Source organism: Mustela nivalis (genome assembly GCF_964662115.1).
Source record: "Mustela nivalis genome assembly, contig: HAP1_SCAFFOLD_851, whole genome shotgun sequence".
NCBI lineage: Eukaryota > Metazoa > Chordata > Mammalia > Carnivora > Mustelidae > Mustela > Mustela nivalis.
The window spans coordinates 108,991-118,029 of record NW_028135813.1 but is presented as its reverse complement, the minus strand read 5'-3'; positions in this window follow the sequence as shown (position 1 = coordinate 118,029).

Here is a 9,039-nt window from a genome sequence, read left to right as displayed (position 1 = left end):
GTGTACCTGACACTATTTCCCAAGGGGAAAAACTGAAATGTGTTGATGTTCCCTTTTTCAGCTCCAGAAATAGCTGCTGTGTGCTCCTTTACTCTGTTTGTGAAACATCAGCCCTTCCCCTGCAAGAATCTCTGAGGAAGTCAGCTTCATTTATGGAGTGAACTTCATTAACCAGACCACTTGGTTTTTACTAAACGAGGAAACTACGAAAATAAGAACAGAAATAGAAAATTATTGTCAATTAGTTCACTCCAAAGTTAATGTTGAGACATAGTTGACATATTTTATTTTGTATTTCCAGTAAACTGAAAGCAATTTCTCAATAACCTATAACTTCCCCCATTTTTTGCTTCATAAATAGATATTTAGTCATTAAAAAGAATAATTACATAGGTAGCCTTCACTCCATGGGAGGGAAACATCTAGAAAACTAACTCTTAAAAAGATAACTGATTTACCTTATAAATATGAAAATGTTACCACTGATCTCCCCATTTCTGTATGTCTCGTTCTTCTGACTGTACTAATGGTTGTAGTGACTAACCTTACTTACCGTGTGTTAGGGACTATGCAAAGAACAGGGGTGTTCTTATTATTAGTTGTCATGGAAGCATCATGTAACAGGTACTATTATAATCTTCATTTTATAGAAAAAGTAGTAGAGGCTCAGAAAGCTTAACAAAAGTTCAGATAGTTATTAGCTGGTAGAGCAAATTTTAAAGCAAGTATGCTTGACTTAGAGGGCTGCTTTTATCCAGTACACAATGCATTTTTCTGCCTTTAGTCACTGTTAGAGACACCCCTGGAAGTTCATTTCCCCTCAGGTGACTACTATAGTTATTCTGGGAATCTCTAAGCTGTGTCCCATGAGCACTCATTAATAAAATTCTAAAGTTAACCCGAGGAATCTTCCATTTCCCCACTCATAATCTTCTCTTGGTGATAACTACACCATTCCTGAGGTTTACGCTGTCCTCCAAATCTTCTGAAAGACCCTCTCCCTCTCCATTGCTTTGCCTTCTGGAGTGGGACCCAGGAACTTCGTAAGGGCTGTCTCCCACTGCCTCCAAAGGCATTAGGCTGTCTGCCTTGCCTGATAGGGCTGCTCTTCCCACCTGGGGTAGTTGGGATTCTGGGCTTCACCACCATTTATGGGCAAAAGGAATGGGTCCTGTCAAGATAAGAGTGGGTGTGCTGGAATAACATGGGACCCTTGAGTTACAGGGCCTCTCAGTTCCTTCCTTTGTGCCTCTATGCATCCCAGAAAATATTTCAACAACACCTCATGTGTTATTTTCTACTCAGAATGCCCTTCCTCCCTCCAATTTTTCTTCTCCTGGCAAAATCTTCTTTATGGTCTTAAGATCCTACTCAGGAGCCACCATGTCTCAGAACTCCTCCCTGTTTGCTACAACCAATAGGTTGCCCTCCTCTGTGCTTCCATAATGCCTTTGACTTGTCTGCAATGCTGCCCTGATACATTGTACTATTAACATTGCATATGTGTCTGTTTATCTCACTAGACAATTGAGTGCATTATGCAGTTGAAGATACCGATTGTTATTCATCTTTGTGCCCCAGCACAGTGCCTGGCATTTAGAACCAGGTCAATAAATGTTAAATAATAAATAACTCCTATGAGTCTAGCTAGAATAACTGAGAAGGGGGGATGGATGACTCAGTAAATCTTCCTTATTACATTTTCCCTGACCCTTCCCTAGATCACGTCTTTATCATCTCTCACCTGGACTCCTAAAACAGCTTAACTTTTTTATTGTGGAAAAAATATATGTAATATTAAATTTACCACTTCAGTCACTTTTAAGTGTAGAAACCCTTTAACTCTTAACTCGTGTCCCTGATTTCACTAAGTCCTTCTCAATTCCAGCTTTCACTTGGTTGCTCAAATGAACTAAAATCACATTTACCTGCTGTTTATGATGCTTCACTGACTCCCCTTTGCCAACAGAATATAAAGCCAATACCTTTAAAAATGTCCTATAAAATCCATGTTTGCAACTCCTTAGACCTAGACAAGTAGGTTATAGTAGACTTTCAGTAGGTCTATGAAGGATTGCTATGAATATGGAGATGTCCAGTTACGACATCAAGGATTATTTGTCCCCAACAACCATAACATCTCTTAACAAACTGACTTCTTACCCTGACTTCTTCAGTTTTCTCTTTTCCTGGGTGAGAAACCTAAAGGCCTATGCCTCTCTCATCCCATTATATCTTGACTTTTATCAAGCTGTGTTTCTTTTTCCCTTTGAAATATCTCACAGTTTTCCTTTAATCTCTGTCACTTCCTAGCTTTATGACCTTGGATAAGTTACCCAATCTCTCTTTATTTCAGCTTCCTTATGTGTGAAATGGGATAAAAAATAAAGTGTGTTTTACATATATCCTTTTTAATCCCTTAGTCTGGGGTTCTTGTGAGAATAAGTTAATATATTTGAAACACTTAAGGCAGTGCCTGGAACTTTTGGTTATGGAATGAAAATGTCATGGAGATAAAAGATATAGCATAGGGAATATAGTCAAAGTGGTGTATGGTGACAGATGGTAGCTGTACTTGTGAGCATAGCATAATGTATGATCTTGTGGAATCACTATGTTGTACACTTTAAGCTTAAGGTAACATTGTGTGTCAACTATCCTTCTATGAAAAAAACCAAAAAACTGAAAACAAAACAAAACAAAAAAACCATGGCCTGGCATATGGGATTGAATAAATGTTATATATAATTGTTACCATTACTATTTCTAGTATCATTACACTACTATAGGATTATTATGATACTCTCCTAGGTGGTTCCCTTACCCATACTCTAGCCTTCTTGAATACACCTTCCCAATCATCCTTCTAAAACCACTTTGGGCACAGAGACCCCCATTGGAGCCTACCCTAGAAAACATGGCTCAGCCTGAACAGAGCCTCAAGAGGAAAAAGCAATTATCAGAACAAAGGTAAGAGGTAGAGGGGGTAGAAGATGAGGATGTTAGGGAGTGGCTCAGAGAAGGGCATAACAGGTAGAGGGAACAGCTTTGGGTCCAAAGGCATTGGGTTATGTGGGAAAATATGGGGTGCTCTGGGAATAGCAACCATATGGATTCAAAGTTGTGTTCCTTCCCTTATTCACATATTGAATAAGGCCCCATCTCCAGATACTCCAATATTGGAGGTAATTGGGAGGTAATTAAGGATAGATTAAGTCATAAGGGTAGAGCCCAGATGCAATAGGATTACTGTCCTTACAAGAAGAGACATAAGAAAGCTTACTCATCTATTTCTCACTCTCTGTGCATGTGTGCCAAGGAAAGGCCATGTGAAGTCATAGTAAGCAGTCCACCATCTACAACCCAAGGAGAGCTCTCACCAGACACTGATCCTGTTAGCACCTTGATCTCAGATTTCCAGTCCCTCGAAGTGTATTTCTTTTGTTTCAGCCACCCAGCCTATGGTATTTTGTTGGGGCAACCTGACTCAACTGAGACAAGTAATTTAATAGCTGGGGAGAAGGATGGAAGCGGGGAAAAGGCAAGAGATAAGGCTGAATACTAAGTGACAACTATACTATAAAAGGTCTTGTATCCCACGGTTGGGCTTCTTCCTGGAGAGAGTAGGTGAGTCACTGAATGATTTTAAGCAGAGGAGTTAGTATCTGGTCAATTTAATATGGAGAGGGTCATTCAGTGGAGGACGGATTCAAGAAAGGCAATAGTGGAGGCTGGGAGAGTGATTTGCTGGCTGTAGCAGAAATAGGGGTGAGCCCTGATGAGGTTCTGAGTTAAGGTGGACGTGGGTAGGGATGCAGAGAAGTGGGTGGATTTGAAGTTCCTCCTGATGAGAGCTATAGCTCTGAGTACATTTGCAGGGATGTGGGAAGACTCTTGAAGACACCAGGAGCATCAATCAGTCAGTCTCACTTTGGAGAAGCCTCCTCTCTCTGATATGCTTGTCTCTATGACTTTCACCTGTCAAAACCTCCTCAACACTGAACTGCCCCACTTATACAAAATGTTCCAAGACTGATGTGAAGTCATTCCTCCCTGGGTCCTCTTCTCCCCAAGGTCCATTATCTAAACTCCATAATTTAGCTCTTAATTATATATTATCCATATGGTTATTTGATAGATACTGCTAATTATAAGCTCCTTAAGGCCAGGAGCCATGTCTTAACTTTCTTGTAATTATCAAAGTCAACATATCATTGCATGTTCTAGGGCAGCTGTTCTCAGGGCCCTCTTTCTCTCTGTGAAATGTGATGTTTGCATGTCCCTTGTGTAAAATCTCAGTGTCACTGTAACTCTACTCATTTCTATCTCACTCAAGAAAGCAAATCAGAATAATCCACATACAACTATAGGGATGACTTTAAATGTGGTCTAATTTATAAAGAAGAAAGGAAATTATTCACTCTCTTTAGTACCATTGATGGTAAGAAATTACTTTATAACAGATGTGTGATGATGCCAGTATGAAAACCTGTACCAAGATAGTAAATTCTTAGAGGGCAAGGACTTTGTCTCACTCATCCTCATATGGCTTGCTCTAACTTCAAACACACCTGCGGTAGAGGTAAACGCTGTGACACTGGGGAATAGGAGTTCAATGATAAACTATGGTGGAAATGCTGATGTGGGAACAGGTGTTTCTGCTCCATGACATAAAAGTTGCTCTGGTGTATTCCACGTTTTGAGACAAGAACATTTTCTGACTTTAAACAGCATTTCTAGGAAATGTGTAGTTTCTGGGAGTTGGACATAGCTAGCAGAATTTATTTCCTGTGAACTGATGTCAAATAGGAGAGAATTTTCCTCACTCTGAATAAGACAGTGGTGACAACTGTAGAAAGGTTGTCATATGGCTATGAGGGCTAATAACAGGGCTTCTCTTGTATTTCAGAGAAAGAAAGAAAAAGGAAAAAAAATTTTCTTGTGCTCCCTCTTCACTCCTCAAAAGAATTTTGATGTGAGCACAGGAAAAAGAGCTGGAGGTCCTTTCTATTAGCAGGGTTTAGACTTCAGTGACAAAGTTCTACATAGTTGGTATGTGTTTGGCAGGTTTAGAGGAAGAAGAAGTCCTGGGTCATTGTGCCTTTCCTTTTACATGTGAGTGTAGCTTGTAACCCATCCATGACCTGGAGATGAAGTAGGGAGGCAATTTGAAAGGATGACTAGGAAGGGAAACCCTAACATCAGCCTTATAGAGCAAGTGCAAATAGATTGTTCCAGAAGTTCTGATAAGGAAATCTGTAAAATCAAAACAGAAATTTGTAAAAAAACAACAACAACAACAACAAAAAAAAACCACCCAGAAACCTGTTTAAAAAAAAAAAAAAGTCTATCACTGTTTTTTAAGTCTATCACTGTTTTTTTTACATATTTTACTCATGAGGAAATTGAACACCAGAGGGTTAGGTGATTTGTCCAGAGTTGCTTGGGAGATGAAACTGAATTGCAAAACAAGTTTTCTGACTCCAGACTTAACAGTAGAGCAGGGAGTGGGTCTTTGTGTAGAATTTGAAACATAGTAAGTGCTTGGTATGTATAAGGCAAGCTACAATTAGAGGATTCCATCTCTAGGCTGTCTCACTATACTGCATTGCTTCTTACTAGTTCTCACCTTTGTATTATTACTCAGGAGGATACTGAGGTTTCCTCATTATCACTCTAAAATCTCAAGGACTTGGAGATGGGAGAAATGGTGGATTTTGTCAGCAATGTGTTGAGTCATGTGCTGACACGACCAGGAAATGGTGTGTGATTGTGCAGCATGAGAACAAAAGAGTTGGAAATTTACCAAACTCTAAGGCAATTGAAGCAATAATTAAGAGGCCAGGCAGAAATAGGAATTTATTTTAGCAAGGGAAATCTAGTCAAATTTATTATATTAGATTTGGAGACAGACTATATGAATTGGTCAGGTTGCAGAGGATCTTAACCTGAGTGGACTGAACTATGTTTCATTATAATGGTTTCAATTATAATCCTATGTGTTGTTGTAGGTATTTAAAATTACTATTCTAAGAAGGGATTCATGGGCTTTGTTGGACGGCAAAAGGAGTTGGTGGCCAACAAAGTTAATAATTTCAGACCAGTAACATAAAAAAGGGATGCGGAAGGCCAGAACTAGGTGATGGTGCTTATCCTAACCCTGTTTAGAAGAGTGTGTCCTGTCAGGCCAGTGAAAGACCATATCCAGGAAGAAAACTGCCCATGCTAGAGATGGATGTCGTGAGGTAACACAGCCTGATGCCACGAATTTAAAAATGGACACTTTACCCCTTTTCCTTTGATCTGTTCAAATGAAGAACCCCTTGGAATATGGCCTTTGATGCACCCTGCTTCTTGGGAGACCTCACTCAAGCAGATGTGAATTGCCTGCCACCTGGTGGTGATATTGTTAATGTAAATTATTAGAAGCCAGCATTCTACTCCAGAAGTTCATCTATGTGAGTCTACAAATCTGAGGTCCAGCCTTGCCCTGTTGGGGAATTCACCACTGGCTGCCATTTTGTGAGTGACTGGTCGACTAGCTGGCCTTCTCCTGGGAAGTGAGAATTGCTTCCATTGCAAACTACAGGGCGTTTCTTTTTTCTTTTTTTTTAAAGATTTTATTTATTTATTTGACAGAGAGAGATCACAAGCAGGCAGAGAGGCAGGCAGAGAGAGAGGAGGAAGCAGGCTCCCTGCTGAGCAGAGAGCCCAATGCGGGGCTCCATCACAGGACCCTGAGATCATGACCTGAGCCGAAGGCAGCGGCTTAACCACTGAGCCACCCAGGCGCCCCTACAGGGCGTTTCTACCTAGGAATTGGTAGAGTTATCTTTTGCTTGTTCTTCATAATGAGGTATTTGTTAACAATTATAGTCAAAAGAGATTACTTTTGGTTAGTTTACTGATTTACAGGTGGGGAAATCACACAAAACCATAAATCTACGACAGTGCAGTTCCACGTGTGCATCTACATAAAGGCCAGACCAGGCACCTTGACAACCTAGACTTAAGAAGTAGTGATCAGCGTCACAGAGTCCAATAAGCCTGTAAGGCCCTATATAAGTACAAAGATCACTAATGCATTTCTGGTGCTCAAGGTTGTTTTGATGCAAATATTGTAGTGCTATGCTCAGCAGGAATTAAAATCTATAAGCATCCTGTTTCTTAAAAGTTACTTGCAATGATTTTACCAAATTGTGACCAATTTTGTCTTAGCATAATTCTGACACATGGTCCGTATTCAGCTGTGTGGCAGAGCTGAAATGGAATGCTGATTTGGTGTTTGAATTTTCTCCAGGCCCTATATTCCTTTGTCATTACCTTATATGTACAAAAAGAACGTCCCTAATGGGGATGACCTTCCTTTGTACAAATGCAGTTTCAACACAGAACCTGTGTTTTGTTTTGTTTTCAAGTTGCAAGGCACAGAGACACACTCAGAGACAGCACCTGCTCAGTAATCTCACAAAAACATCATCAGGGATAGGAGTTTTTGTAGGGATACATAGGGAAAGGACACCTGCAATTTCATAGCCAGGCACCTAAGGAAGTGAAGTGTCACTCCTGGCTGTTTGGGCCACTGCAGGAGCTGTACCAACACCAGGCCCCCATCCCCCTCCCCTCCCGCTCTCTATTTTAATTACGCCACTATTCTGGACCCTCAGTTTCTGTTGCTCTGCTTTATGCCAAGCTACAGCTTCTCTGTCACCTCCTACTGCCTTCTTCACTGTTCTCTTGCATTCTATAGCACAGTTTGTGTCTGCTCCTGGATGTTTCTGCTGCCTGGCTTCTGCTTCCATTGAGACTTCTAGAGAGAATAGGTTATTGGACTGCGCTGACACTCTTGAGTGCAGCGTGCCTTTGTGGGGTTCTCAGGATAAACTGGACCATTGGCTACTGATCACGGGTCTTGGCTCAGACCCCAGACCCTGATCCCATTTGCTTGTGTCCAAGATGATGGGTCACACAATACAAGATATGAAACATGTGGGTGAGAAAGATCTGCTGACTGCTTGGAGGCTGGGGGGGGGGTGCAGGTTGGTGAGGAAGGCGTTTATAATTCAGGGACAGTTCATTATACTCCCCAAAGCATCAGTGTTTCCTCAGACCAAAGCTTGACCATATCTGACTCCATTCCAGAAGGTAATGTGCAGCGGAGTACATGCACATGTAGGCGTTATTATTGAGAAACTGTGTCCTTAGTTATAGAATGCCTGCTAATAATTTATGGCACCATATGTTCCAAAGCCGGAACTAAAGCTGTCGGTTTCCACTTTGATTCACATGTGGCTCACAAAGAATGTTTCCCGTAGGACCTGGTGCCCAGTGCATAGGTGGTGATGGCTCCCTCCAAACCTTTGAATTGTATGAAGGGTTTCATTTGCCTCTGTAATTACCTATTTTGGGACTGACAGAGGAACTAAAAAGCTGGAAAATACTGTTCAGCTGTAAAGTCCATATGAGATGATTTGTTTGTTCCAGCAAAAATGAAAATAATGACACTCAAAATAATATTCCAGTCTTGACATTTCTTATTTAGAAAGTATGGTACCCTTTAGCAAGAGTGTTTCCTGTTCAAAACTTTTATATCACCTTCTAGGGATATCTCCTTGGGAGTCAAGTCCTACAGGAATCATTTCCTGCCCTGAGGGAAGAGTATGCTCCTCCCAGCTTCTGTATTCAAGGCTCACTTTAAGTGGCTCAGTATTGAGTTTCCCCTTACACGGGGCTATGCAAGTGAGAAATAAGGTCCATTCTTTTCCTCTCTCCCTTAGGTGAAGTTAAAACTGTGGCTTAGGGCCTGAGTAAGGCTCGGGGCTATGCAAGTGAGAAATAAGGTCCATTCTCTTCCTCTCTCCCTTAGGTGAAGTTAAAACTGTGGCTTAGGGCCCGAGTAAGGCTCTGTATTTTGTACAGCGTTGATGGCAAGATGGAACAGTCCATGCTTCAGGCTATTCTAATCTTCTTCAGTTTGTGTCAAACCAATCAGAGCTCTGAGAAACGGAAGGCTGCTAAGAGGCACCTTAGTTCCCGTGT